We start from the raw sequence: 14,242 nt of genomic DNA, 5'->3' as shown, positions 1-14,242 counted from the left end.
TATATAGTCCTTTTTAATGTATATTGGGGGACGTTTATGAAGGCCGCGCATCTGGCGTATGTCACGGAGAAGGTGCAGATTCGTCCCTTCTCCGTGGCATATGGCAGCCGTATCCCACGCTTGACGAATGGGTGGGCAGGGGGCAGCAAGATGGCCTCCTCCAGCACCTGATTTACCATGATTTATGCCCGCTCGCAGGTGTAGATTACTGCGCCCGCAGTACAGCAGGTGCAGTTCAGGCCGGATTCACTAAGAGGCACGTGCCTCCTAGTGAATCCAATGGGGCAGCTGGAGGCGGGGCTAAATTTAAGACGTACTTATACGCTGGTCTTCATAAATGTCCCCCATAATGTAAAAATCTGCATCTTTTGTCTGGTGTATGCCAGTCATATTTTCAATATGCCATGCTACTCGATACGCCATGCTACTTGTGATCTCTGCCTCCCCTCTGCTAAGTACAGGCGCTGACCCGGACGTGCAGCCGAAACGTTAGCTTTTATTAAGGGCCAGTTCACATAGAGTAAAATCGTCGTCTGTTTTGATGGGACGGCTCGCGCGCCTCCGCTTCTGGCACTCTCCGCTCAAAGAATTGACTTGTCAATTCTTTTATCGGAGAGCCACGGAAGTGGAGGCGCCCAATTTTACTCAGTGTGAACTGGCCCTAAGTGAGCAGATATTTGATATAAATAGCGGCAATATACAGACGTAGCAGCGCAATGCGGGGGGTAATCTTCATCTCACTGTTACCCCGGCCCCTGGGATTTGAGGTTGTTTGTGTATGATAAGTTTGGTAATTTCATGCCTTATGGTATACAGTATATTGTCACCATTCTGGGAGTATATTCACTCCATAACAGTGCGGCTCATCCTTTTTGTCCAGGATGTTGCAGGTTACATGGTTTTTAGGAATCAGCCGATGCAATAAAGCTATTTTATTCTTCCATTTTCTGGTGTGCTCTCGTTCTGATATGCCGGAGCTTTCCCCTTCCTGCAGCTCCTCTGCTTGTATCACACACATACCTGCAATGTATTACCCCCCTTGACTATAATAAGGAAACGTTGCAGTTTATGTTATTATGCTATATTATATTATGTTGTTACTAGAAAATGTACCCGGCGCTGCCCCTGTACAGAGTGTGACTGTGTTAACAGGAAACTGTAATCGTTTAATATTGTTTCATCAGGAATTTGTGTATACCTGTAGTTTAAAGTTGGGGTGGTGGGGGTGGTCCTGTATACCTGTAGTGTATGGTTCGGGGGCCCTGTGTACCTGTGGTGTATAGTACCTGTAGTGTATAGTACCTGTAGTGTATAGTTGGGGGATCCTATATACCTGTAGTGCATAGTTGGGGGGTCCAGTATACATGTAGTGTATATTTTAGCAGGTTCTGTATGCTCGTGTATAGCTGGGGCGGGGGTCCTGTATACCTGTAGTTTATAGTTGGGGGGAGGGGGGTTGCTGTATTCCTGTAGTATACCTGTAGTGTATAGTTGGGGGGTGCTGTATACCTGCAGTGTATAGTGGGGGGGTCCTGTATACCTGTAGTGTATAGTTAGGGGGGGTCCTGTATACATGTAGTGTATAGTTGGGGGGGTACTGAATACATGTAGTGTATAGTTGGGGGGTGCCATATACCTGTAGTGTATAGTTGGGGGGGGAGTTCCTGTATACCTGTAGTGTATAGTTGGGGGGTCCTGTATACCTATAGTAGGAGATTTATCAAACATGGTGTAAAGTGAAACTGTCTCAGTTTCCCTTAGCAACCAATCAGATTCCACCTTTCATTCCTCACAGACTCTTTGGTGGAATCTGATTAGTTGCTATGGGCAACTGAGCCAGTTTTCATCATGTTTGATAAATCTCCTCCATATTTGGATGGAGGGGGGGTCTACCATTTATTTGTATGTTATGGGGCAGCCGCCCCTAGCAACCAATCAGATTTCTGCTCCCTTCAAAAATGAAAGTAGTAATCCTATTGGTTGCTAAAGTTTCAGTATACCTTACCAACTACCATTATTGTGTTTGTGTGTGGAGGGGTGTGTGGTCAGGTAGCAGGAGGGTGTAGTCAGGTGTGTGTGTGTGGGAGGTGGGGTGGTGGTGGTCAGGGGTGTGTGTGTGTGTGGTGGGGGTATGGTCAGGTGTGTGTGAGGAGGGGGGTGTAGTCAGGTGTGTGTCTGTGTGTGTGTGTGTGTGTGAGAGGAGAGGGGGGGGGGGGGTCAGACACTGACATAATCTTTGTGAGGTAAAATCTAATCTCCAGAACATTCTACCATTTCTTTCTATGGGCTCTTCTTGTGAGCTCCCACTAGGCCTGGCTGCCATACTCATAGGCTCACGTTCATGTGTCTATAGCTCTGGCTGAGCTGGAGATTCTACCATTCATTTCTATGGGGCGGTCTTCCCCCTCCCCCTCCCCTCCTGTACATCTGACAAGGACGGGACCTTCTCTCTAACCTTCTTGGGCACCCAATGTATCTGTGTGTCAAATTTGGAGTCAAACGGATCAGGCGCACCCCGCAGTGTCTGTCCCAGTGATTGGCCTGTCACTTCAGACACTGCAGGGAGTGGGCCGAAGCTACAGGCAGCTATAAGGGAGCGGGGAGAGGTGTGCAGAAGTTTATTATTTATTACTCACATTCATCAGCCGTCGCCTGCCCATCGATATAACACGTCCATTACATCGGCTGTCGGTGATTTTAGGTCAGCGGATGATCGTTGTACCAACACAAGAAAAGACAAGCAGGTATGTATAGACTGCACAATCATTTATAGAAAAAGAAGACAACATCTTTAAAGGGGTTGCTCACCAAAAAAATGTTTTATTTCAAATTAACTGGTGCCAGAAAGTTTCAGAGATCTGTTATGTACTTCTATTAAAAAATCCTTCCAGTACTTATCAGCTGCTGTATGTCCTGCAGGAAGTAGTGTATTCTTTCCAGTCTGGAGAGCAGGAGAAGTTTTCTATGGGGATTTGCTACTGCTCTGGACAGTTCCTGACATGGACAGAGGTGGCAGCAGAGAGCACTGAGTCAGACTGGAGAGAATACACCACTTCCTGCAGGACATACAGCAGCTGATAAGTACTGGAAGACTGGAGTTTTTTTTTTATAGAAGTAAATTAGAAATCTCTGGAACTTTCTGGCACCAGTTGATTTGAAAGAAAAATATTTTGGGTGAACAACCTTTAATAACAACCTTTAATAACAATACAAGAAAAAAAACCTCCAATGTATTAAAATCACTTAAAAACATACAATCATCTCCCCACCGGCTCCTATCCAGCACAGTGTCCCCCCTCACTCCCCTGTGGTAGATGGGAGAACAGACAGCAATGTCAAAATCACATGTGTAGGCAGCAAGAACAACATATGTATAAAATAATAACAATATCATTCAGTAAACCCAACTTCCAATGTCCTGCAGGAAGTGGTGTATTCTTTCCAGTCTGACACAGTGCTCTCTGCTGCCACCTCTCCATGTCAGGAACTGTCCAGAGCAGCAGCAAATCCCCATAGAAAACCTCTCCTGCTCTGGACAGTTCCTGACATGGACAGAGGTGGCAGCAGAGAGCACTGTGTCAGACTGGAGAAAACACACCACTTCCTGCAGGACATACAGCAGCTGATAAGTACTGGAAGACATAATTTGAAAGACCTACCGCTTTAGAGTAATGACCTGAATTCAGCCATTTGTTTCAATATCCATTAAAGTTATGTATGCGGTCCATCCTCACAGCCACGAGCTTCCCTATTATGCAGCTGTAGTTGATCCCACTGACTATTTCCACCATTGTGAGGAGTTTAGCACTTCTCTATTTCACTGCTATTTTAGTGACTGTAAGGACATATGTAACATCTGGTAATGGGGCCACATAATATGGTGGATTTGGTGGTTTCCTTGCAGGAGCCGCCCCTTGGCTGGGTCCTTCCCGGAGGGATATCTGGCTAGTCCTGTGTTTCGAGACTCTTTGATGAGGCTCCACGGGCTCTTTTGCATATAAATGTTTACCAGGGAGCAATGCACTTAGGACTTCACTGCATTGAGTGCTTTAACTGACAGCCAGCAGTGTTATCTCTGGCCAATCTCCCTGAGATCAGTGATCTGTTTCTCTTATGGCTCTACTAGGCATTGCTCCCACCTAGCCAGAATCCTGCTCCACACTGATGAAGGGCAACATCCCAAAACAGCTGTATGTGGATGGTTACCTGGCCTTGGTTTTTCCCTTGTCATTACATTGACTTATAGGGACACTTAATATGGTGGTTTTGGTGGTTTCCTAACAGGAGCCGCCCCTTGGATGGGTCCTTCCCGGAGGGATATCTGGCTAGTCCTGTGTTTCGAGACTCTTTGATGAGGCTCCACGGGCTCCTCTTTTGCATAATCTGGTAATGGGAGGTTATCAAGGGTGAGATGCAGAAAAGACACTTTCACACCCCATGGTGGTGGAGATTGTAGAGTATCCTTTAAAAGTCAAAACTTTTCTTCCATAGGGTCCTAACCTATGTGCATTGCCACCATATGTGGGTTAAAGGGGTTATCCAGCGTTACAAAAACATGGCCACTTTTCCCCCGCTCTTGTTTCCAGATTGGGTGGGGTTTAAAACTCAGTTCCATTGAAGTAAATGGAGCTTAATTGCAAACCACACCTGACCTGGAAATAAGAGAGGTGGAAAAGTTGGAAATCTTCGCCCAGACCAATAAAACTCACAGAACCTTTTGGATCGAAAAATCAAGTTCAATTTGGCCGAAATAAATACTCCGTACGGGACCGCATGGAAATCCACGGCCGTGAGTTTCAACATTTCCGTCCTCAAACAATGGTCTTGTTCATTTTTCACGGCGCCGTATACGATTCGGCCGTAAGCTCATACGTAGTGTGCACTGTGCGGGCGTATATCGTATACTTTCAAGCGAACGCATCAACCTCAAAACTACTGTACGTGCGTATATTCACGGTTCGCATTACGACCAGAAAGATATGTAGTGTGAACATAGCCTTAAGGTGGTTTACACAGTGGGAATCTTTAGAGGTAAGTAAGTAAATGTTGGACTATTGCTGTTCAGTAAATGTAAGCTGCAATTCAGATTTCCATTTAGGGCCAGTTCACACGGAGCAAAAGCGGTGGAATTTCGTGGCGGAACTCTCTGCTACGGAATCCCGCCTGCCTCAGTCTCACACAGTGTCTCTACGGGAGGGCTCGCGCGCCTCCACTTCCTTCACTCTCCGCTCAACTAATTGACATGTCAATGAAGGAAGCGTCAAAAATATAAAAACCTTTGCCCCCCAAAAAAACGTTACAAAACTGCTAATGCATTTTTTACCCCACGCATTTGCAGTTTTTATGGCGTTTTTGACTTATGTGTGAATGATCTTTTTTGTGGTTTAGGCATTTTTTGTGTGCAGAACTTTTTTTTTCCTCAGCCGTCACATGACCTAGCTGCTGGACCACAAAAGGTGACAAAAACCGGCAGAAAAAAAAAAAAGAAACACCATACGCACACAATGGTGTTTTTGAGACAACTAGAACAATCCCATTGAAGTCTATGGTAGGAAAAACAGTTTGCCAAAAAACGCCATGTGTGTAAGGCCGATTATAAACGTCCACTGACCTTCAGCTAACATCTGGCCGCAGGCGTTATTATTGGAGTTTTTCCAAGATTTTAAGGCAGTGTGAAGCCGGCCTAAAGCCCTATAGGTAACTTCTATCCTATAGGTCACATAGACATGATCCTGTACACCTACAAACACAACTTTCACTTTCTAACCTTTATATCCATTTACTCCGCCCAGTAACTGCTGATCACCTATAGAGTCATTTTCTATTGGAGCAAATCAAGTGACCGTCCAATCAGAATGCAGCCTCTTTTTTGTGTGTTGTACATCTCTATGTAGTTTTATGCTTCCTTGATGTTTGTATTCTCTGTGTCAGACTCAGCATGAAGATGTATGCCCTCACCCTGTTTTTTGTGAGTGTATCTGCAGTGTATACCGGTGAGTATGTGTAGATGTGTTTTTTATATTATTACCCATTATATACATGTGATATAGTTTTGTATCACTCTCACTATTGTAGTTTTTTGTTTGCATTGTGTTTGTGTCCAGGGATCAGCTGATTGTTATGTAGGATAGGACAGCACATAGGGGCATTTCTTCCTCCTCCCACCTCCTCTCGGCTATGTGAGAGCTATTATTTTGAGCTGTAATGTGTAGTTTTTGTGTGTGACTTCTTTGTCACTTTTTTTTTTATTACATTTTTTCTGTAGTGTGATGTGACCAAAATCATGTCATCTAAACAGTTAAATGACCGTCATCAGAGTGATCTCCAATGTCGGTCATTACAGATAGCACCTGACACCTGGCGGGTATGACGAGCTTCAGCCCTCCTAGCCCTCATCATTTTTCCTCACCCAACCCAGGCCATACATGCAGGGGCGTAGCTAGGAGTAATGGGGCCCCATAGCAAAAAACTGCATGGGGCCCCATGAAACCTTGAATGGGGTTGTGAGCAATTAGAACTGGGGCAGCTGGGGGTGACTGGGACAGAGGGACAGTTGGGGGGGATTGGGGCAGGCTTGGGTTAGACTGGGGGGGGACTGGGGCAGGCTGGGGGGACTTGGACAGACTGGGGGCAGCTGGGGGAGACTAGGACAGACTGGGGCAGCTAGAGTGACTGGGGCAGGCTGGGGGTGACTGGGGCAGAGGGACAGCTGGGGGTGACTGGCAGACTAGGGTAGCTGGGGGTGACGGGAAGAGGGACAGCTGGGGGGCAGGCTTGGGTTAGACTGAGGGGAAATGGGGCAGGCTGGGGGGGGGACTCGGAAAGACTGGGGGCAGCTCAGGTGGGCTAGGGGTGACTGGGACAGGCTGGAAGTGACTGGGGCAGGCTGGGGGTGACTGGGGCAGAGGGAGAGCTGGGGGGGACTGGAGCAGGCTGGGGCAGAGGGAGAGCTGGGGTGGGGGCTGGGGCAGAGGGAGAGCTGGGGGGAGGTGGAGGCAGAGCTGGGGGGGGAGGGGACTGGGGCAGAGGTAGAGCTAGGGGGGGACTGGGTCAGAGGGAGAGATGGGGGGGACTGGGGCAGAGGGAGAGCTGGGGGGGGGGACTGGGGCAGAGGGAGAGCTGGGGGGGGGACTGGGGCAGAGGGAGAACTGTGGATGGCGACGGGCAGAGGGAGAGCTGGGGGGGGACTGGGGCTGAGGGAGAGCTGGGGGGGGACTGGGGCTGAGGGAGAGCTGGGAAGGAGACTGGAGCAAGCCGAGTGACCGGCCCGGGCACACACCTGCCATCCCCTCCTGGTCTCATGCACTTGCATCGGAGGTCCCCGGTGTCCGGAGGAGGGAGCCGCCGCCGCAGGGGCAGCTACGTTCGGAGTTGCAGTTGGTGGAGATGTTCAGCGGGATAGAGGGGCGCAGTGCAGACCCCCGATCCCGCTGAACATCTCCACCAACTGCAACTCCGAACGTAGCTGTCCCTGCGGCGGTGGCTGCCTCCTCCGGACACCGGGGACCTCCGTTGCACGAGATCAGGAGGGGAGCCGTTGTACCGTCCTCAAGGACAGGGGTGGGGGAGGCTGCCGCGGGGGACGGGAGTACTGATGATGCCGCCCAGACCTGGGGGGGGGGGGGGGAGAGTCCCGAACCACGCTGTCACAGGGGGCCTGGCAGATCGCACTGTATTCCCGGCACCCACCATGGAAGTTTTACCGCGGGGGCCCGGGCCCCCAGCCCCCCCGGGCCCCATAGCGACGGCGTACCCTGCCCCCATGGTAGCTACGCCAGTGCATACATGTATGAGGAAGGAGTTAAAGGGGTGGTCAGGGCAAAATAAATCTCCATGGCTAGAAAAAAAAAGAAAAAAACAAGCCTAAGGGTCCGTTTACTCAGTTAGATTATCTGCCAAAGATTTGAAGCCAAAGCCAGGAATGGATTTGAAAAGAGGAGAAATCTCAGGCTTTCCTTTATGACCTGATCTCTGTTTTATAGTCTGTTTCTGGCTTTGGCTTCAAATCTTTGGCTTCAAATCTTTTACATAATCTTTCTGTGTAAATGGACCCTAAGGGCCATTTACACAGGACGATTATCGTGCGAAAAATCGTTAAATCGTTCAAATTTAAACGATAATCCTTTGTAATTGCAGGCAACGATCGAAAAATCGTTCGTATGTCGTTGATCGTTGATTTTGATCTGAACCTAAAATTATCCTTAATCATCGCTAATCGTTCCCTGTAATTCCATGTTCACTCAAGTTCTGCATTTTTTCACGAATCGTTCAGTGTAATTGCACATTGTCCTTTGTTTTGCTGGGTTCAGAAGGAATAAACGATCATAGTAACAATTGTATCTAACGACCATCTTTCTGTGTAATATGGTGAATGATTTCAGGTTACCGATAAACAATCACGTTTGCGATCGTTTATCGTTAGTTGTTATGCTGCGTTTACACGGCACGATAATTCGCCCTATCGTACGATTAACAATGTCAAAGTAACAATGTGTTTTTCATAACGATCATCGTTTAGACCAGGGGTACTCAACAACTATTAGTGAAGGTCCACTTACCGGGGTCTATTGTCAGGTGAAGGTCCGAGCTGAACATCAGTAGTAAACGTGTTTTGTTACTTTGTCACAAACGTTCAACTATTTATATACAGAATTGCTGCTTATTAGCGGGAAAACTGGCATTTTTTTCTCTCACCAGGCCTTTGATATTAGGTACAAAGGGGGTGACTGCCCTGGTAGTATATAGCCCCCCTGTTGCTCCCCCAGTAGTGTATAGCCCCCCCTGTGCGCTCTCCCTCAGTAGTATATAGCCCCATGTTGCTCCCCCAGTAGTATATAGCCCCCCTGTACGCTCTCCCCCTGTAGTACATAGCCCCCAGTGAGCTCCCCCAGTAGTATATAGCCTCCCCGTGCGCTCTCCCCCTGTAGAATATAGCCCCCTGTGAGCTCCCCCCAGTAGTATATAGCCCCCCTGTGCGCTCTCCCCCTGTAGTATATAGCCTCCTGTGAGCTCCCCCCAGTAGTATATAGCCCCCTGTGCTCTCCCCCTGTAGTATATAGCCCCCTGTGAGCTCCCCCAGTAGTATATAGCCCCCGTGAGCTCCCCCCAAGTAGTATATAGCCCCCCTGTGAGCTCCCCCCTGTAGTATATAGCCCACTGTGAGCTCCCCTGTAGTATATAGCCCCCCCGTGCGCTGTCCCCCTGTAGTATATAGCCCCCCCGTGCGCTGTCCCCCTGTAGTATATAGCCCCCTGTGAGCTCCCCCCAGTAGTATATAGCCCCCTGTGAGCTCCCCCCAGTAGTATATAGCGCCCCTGTGCTCTCCCCCCAGTAGTATATAGCCCCCTGTGAGGTCCCCCCCAGTAGTATATAGCCCCCCTTGTGCTTTCCCCCTGTAGTATATAGCCCCTGTGAGGTCCCCACTGTAGTATATAACCCCCTGTGCGCTACCCCCAGTAGTATATAGCCCCCTCAGTAGTATATAGCCCCCTGTGAGGTCCCCCCTGTAGTATATAGCCCCCTGTGCGCTCCCCCCAGTAGTATATAGCCCCCTGTGAGGTCCCCCCTGTAGTATATAGCCCCCTGTGCGCTCCCCCCAGTAGTATATAGCCCCCTCAGTAGTATATAGCCCCCTGTGAGGTCCCCCCTGTAGTATATAGTCCACCTGTGCGCTCTCCCCTTGTAGATGCCCCCCAGACAGAAAAAAAAAAATAACAAAAACAACTCACCTAGCACCTCGTTCCCCGCTGCGGCTGTCGTCTTCTCTTCCCGTCGGTCCGGCCCCCGGCTGATACGCGCTCTGTAGGGATGTCCCGGGGATTGCCCAGCAGAGCGCGCATCAGTGACGTCAGCGTACGCCGCCGGCCTGCACTTCCGGGAAGGACAGGCCGGCAGCGTACACTGAGGTCTGTGGTGCGCGCTCTGCTGGGGAATCCCCGGGACATCCCTACAGAGCGCGTATCAGCCGGGGGCCGGACCGACACTGCCCCCAGCCCCACAGGCGTACTGACATCTAAGGACAGTACGCCTATGGGACGGGAGGCAGTGCGGTGGGGAGCGGGACGGACCGGATCCGGGGCGGTTAGGAGGTCTGACCAGGGGTCCGGACAGCTGGCCTCCGCGGTCCGGGTTCGGACCGCGGTCCGCCAGTTGTGGACCCCTGGTTTAGACGCTAGGATATATCGTACGGAAATTTTTTTTCGATCGCTTAAGTTCGAATTCTATCGTTATCGCGCAATACGTATAAACGCAGCATTAATCATTAAAAATCACTCAGTGTAATAGGACCCTTAGGGCCCTATTCCACCGGATGATTATCGTTCGCACAATCGTTATCGATTAACGATCTCAAACGACCGCTATTGCAAAAAACCTGAAAATGTTCACTCATTTCCATGGAATGATAATCGTTACTCATGATCGTATTTGCGATTGTTTTTTCATCGGTATTGTGTTCGTATCTACTGCGAACGACCGAACGACATCGTGTTCAATGTGAACGAATTGCGAACGAGCAACGATAAAAATAGGTTCAGGTCTTATAAAGCGATCAAGATTTCTCGTTCGGTCGTTAATCGTTAACTGCATCTCAACTGAACGATTATCGTTTAGATTTGAACGATTTAACGATAATCGTTAATGATTAACGATCTCAAACGACCGCTATTGCGAAAGATCTGAAAACGTTCACTCATTTCCATGGAACGATAATCGTTACTTATGATCGTAATGAGCAACGATAAAATAGGTTCAGGTCTTATAAAGCGATCAACGATTTCTCGTTTGGTCGTTAATCGTTAACTGCATTTCAACCGAACGATTATTGTTTAGATTTGAACGATAATCGTCCGGTGGAATAGGGCCCTTACTCACCTTCCCTGCTCCTCTGCGACTGCCACACCCAGACAGTGGAAGACATGAGGGTAAATAATCAGTGCACATCCTTGTAACCAAGGGAGGACATAGATACACGACATGGTAAGGGCTAACGGGACCAACGGGAAGGATAAGCGCTATACACAATACATATAAAGGAGCAGTAACATCATCTGAATATTATCCTATAGGTAACAACGTTATCAGTATTTTATGGAGTGCTCTTTGTCTCTCTCAGACAGTCATTCTCTACACTATTACACCTCCACAATCTCGGCTCCAGGATCCAAGGGTCTTGACTTCTCCATAGTGGGATATTTGGATGATAAGCAGATTGAGATATACACCAGTGCTATAGGGAGACGCCTCCCTGTGGCTGAATGGATGAAGAGGAACGAGACGTCCAGATACTGGGAGAGAAGGACACGGAGTAGTAAGATTACGAGGATTTATTCAGACATGAAATTAAGGAATGGAAGAAGAAGAAATTCAACCACTCAGAAGGTAGAACAAGTAATATCCTATATACTTATTAAAGGGGTACTCCGGCAAAAAAATCCTTTTTTTTTTTTTCCAAATCAACTGGTGCCAGAAAGTTAAATAGATTTGTAATTTACTTCTATTTAATATCTCAAGTCTTCCAGTAATTATCAGCTGCTGTATGCCCTGCAGGAGTGGTGTATTCTTTCCAGTCTGACACAGTGCTCTCTGCTGCCACCTCTGTCCATGTCAGGAACTGTCCAGAGCAGGAGAGGTTTTCTGGTTCAATGTATTTTGCTGCTGCTCTGGACAGTTCCTGACATGGACAGAGGTGGCAGCAGAGAGCACTGTGTCAGACTGGAAAGAATACACCACTCCTGCAGGGCATACAGCAGCTGATATGTACTAGAAAACTGGAGATTTTTAAATAGAAGTAAATTTACAAGTCTATATAACTTTCTAAAACTAGTTGATTTGAAAGAAGATGATTTTTTGGAGTAACCCTTTAAGGACCCAGCCATATTACGTTTTGCCCTTATAGTTACCATGTCTATAAAGTTTTTGTGGCCAGGTGGTATCCCTTATCTACAAGTCTCTTAGGCTGAACCATATAACAACTAATGGAAATTACAGAGGGGAGAGAGGACAGCCTTGTCTCGTACCCCCCAGAGTGATAGAAAGGCATAAAGGCCGTATTACATGGACCAATGACTTCATGTAAGTGAGCGCCAATCTGCTATATCGAAGCTCGGTTACTGAGCCCACATACAGCACGATAATCGTGCAGCAAAGGCTGTATATACATATATCTCATTAACGATGTCCGTGCAGCCCTTGCAAAATAACAAAGTTCTACATACCTCTCTGCGTTCCCTGATGTCCACCTACGTTCAGCCAGATCCCCGCAGTGTCTGAGGTGACAGGCCGCTCAGCCAATCACCGGGATAGTGCTGCGGCAAGTGATTGGCTGAGCGGCCTGTCACTTCAGACACTGCAGGGAGCTATGTCATCATCGGCTGATCGTTGTCTTTATTATACAGAGCGATGATCTGCCGAATCAGCCTGATTTGGCAGATTATCGCTCCTTGTATTAGGGCCCTAACCCTCACACAAGCCCTAGGACCAGCATATACCGATCTGACCCAAATTATTACCATATCCCAACCTTGGTAGTATGGTCCACAAGAAGGGTCACTTCACTGGGCCAAAAGCTTCAACATACCCAAAGATTATATACACTCTTCTAATATTGACCTTAATAGATGTAAAGGGGGATCTCAGCCAACCTATCTCTAGCACCCTAGTAATGCCAATGGAAGTGCTAGGGGTCAACACTGGCACATTGTAACATGTTCCTGTTCTCTGTGCAGGTTTCCATTACTTACAGGTGATGACCGGCTGTGAGCTGGGAGATGACGGCAGCATCACGAGTTATCGACGGTTCAGATACGACGGAGAAGAGTATATGTACTATGACTTACCAACAGGATCATTTATCCCTAGTATGGGCGAGGCTGAGACCACTACACAGAGGTGGAACACACAGGAATTAGGAATCGGGAGAAGCACAAAGCAATGCCTGAAGAACGAATGTATCGAGAGGCTAAAGAGATTCATTGAGTACGGGAGAGAAGAGCTGGAGAGGAGAGGTCATACTACTCATTATCTCTGGTTTTCATGACTAACATACTATATGGTTTTATACATACAGTATGTAGTCTATAGTCCAATAAATAACTCCATGCAGCATCAACTACATGGGCACACTCACCATTAGGTCCAATAGTGTGGCTTTATGTTTCAGAGTTTCGGATCAGGTCAGGTGCCACCATACTTGAGATGTAGTTATTCGATTTACTTATTACCTTGTCAGTTCTGTGCAGCTCGGTTGTTTTTATGCTGCCGGAGAATTTCATAAGTTTAGATTACCAATGTAAAAGACAGCATTCCCATGATTTTTTTCCCAGACATTGCTCCTTTTTCCATGTACCTGCATGCCCCTCTATTACTAGATGTAAAGTAGTGCTAAAACCGCCCAATGTCCTCATAGACAAGATCTGTTACAGATCTGTTACTGGTTAATGCTCAGTTACACTGCTACTGCATAATCTGCTGTCTAACATGTAAACCAGGCAGGAGCAAAGAAGGTAAGCATAGCTGTGATGCACCATGCTGAGCACATATTTACAATAGTAATACAATATGGAATACCCCTTTGAGAAAGGACCAGACTCCTACTTGCAACCCATGAACTAACTTTATTTTTTTATTATCCTTAATCAATAAATAAATTGGATCTTTGACCACATAAATGATAAGGTGTAACTCATATACTACATTTTTTTCTTTTACCTTTCAGTTCAACCAGGAGTGAGAGTCTCACATCAGAAATCAGGAGACATCACAAAGCTTCACTGTCTGGTGTATGGATTCCACCCCCGAGCTGTGGATGTGAAGTGGATGAAAAACGGGATAGATGCCTTCCCCACGTATCAGAGCACACGCACCCTCCCCAATCCTGACGGCACCTATCAGATCAGGGTCAGTGCGGAAGTTATCCCCAAAGAGGGCGACAGCTACTCCTATTATGTGGATCACAGCAGCCTGAAAGAGCTGCTCCTTGTCAGATGGGGTGAGTTGTATCCATACTGGGGGAGCCGCTCCTTGTCAGATGGGGGGAGTTGTATCCATACTGGGGGAGCCGCTCCTTGTCAGATGGGGTGACATGTATCTATACTGGGGGAGCCGCTCCTTGTCAGATGGGGTGAGTTGTATCCATACTGGGGGAGCCGCTCCTTGTCAGATGGGGTGAGTTGTATCCATACTGGGGGAGCCGCTCCTTGTCAGATGGGGTGAGTTGTATCCATACTGGAGGAGCCGCTCCTTG

The 14,242-nt window shown here is 47.9% G+C and overlaps 1 protein-coding gene and 1 pseudogene across 1 annotated transcript in view; one reads left to right on the top strand and one right to left on the bottom strand.

Moving 5' to 3' along the window:
• Window positions 1-13,864, bottom strand: part of LOC138802333 (major histocompatibility complex class I-related gene protein-like) — a 77,576-nt gene extending 63,712 nt beyond the window's left edge. The window contains exons 1-2 of the mRNA XM_069985523.1: window positions 13,708-13,864; window positions 13,127-13,254 (exon numbers count right to left, since the gene is read on the bottom strand). The gene's annotated coding sequence lies outside the window, so the exon portion shown is untranslated. The remainder of the gene's footprint in view (window positions 1-13,126; window positions 13,255-13,707) is intronic.
• Window positions 5,784-14,079, top strand: LOC138766609 (major histocompatibility complex class I-related gene protein-like; annotated as a pseudogene).
• Window positions 14,080-14,242: the final 163 nt, after the last annotated feature.

Source organism: Dendropsophus ebraccatus, chromosome 10 (assembly GCF_027789765.1).
Source record: "Dendropsophus ebraccatus isolate aDenEbr1 chromosome 10, aDenEbr1.pat, whole genome shotgun sequence".
Classification (NCBI taxonomy): Eukaryota; Metazoa; Chordata; class Amphibia; order Anura; family Hylidae; genus Dendropsophus; species Dendropsophus ebraccatus.
This window is presented reverse-complemented; position numbering and strand designations above follow the sequence as displayed.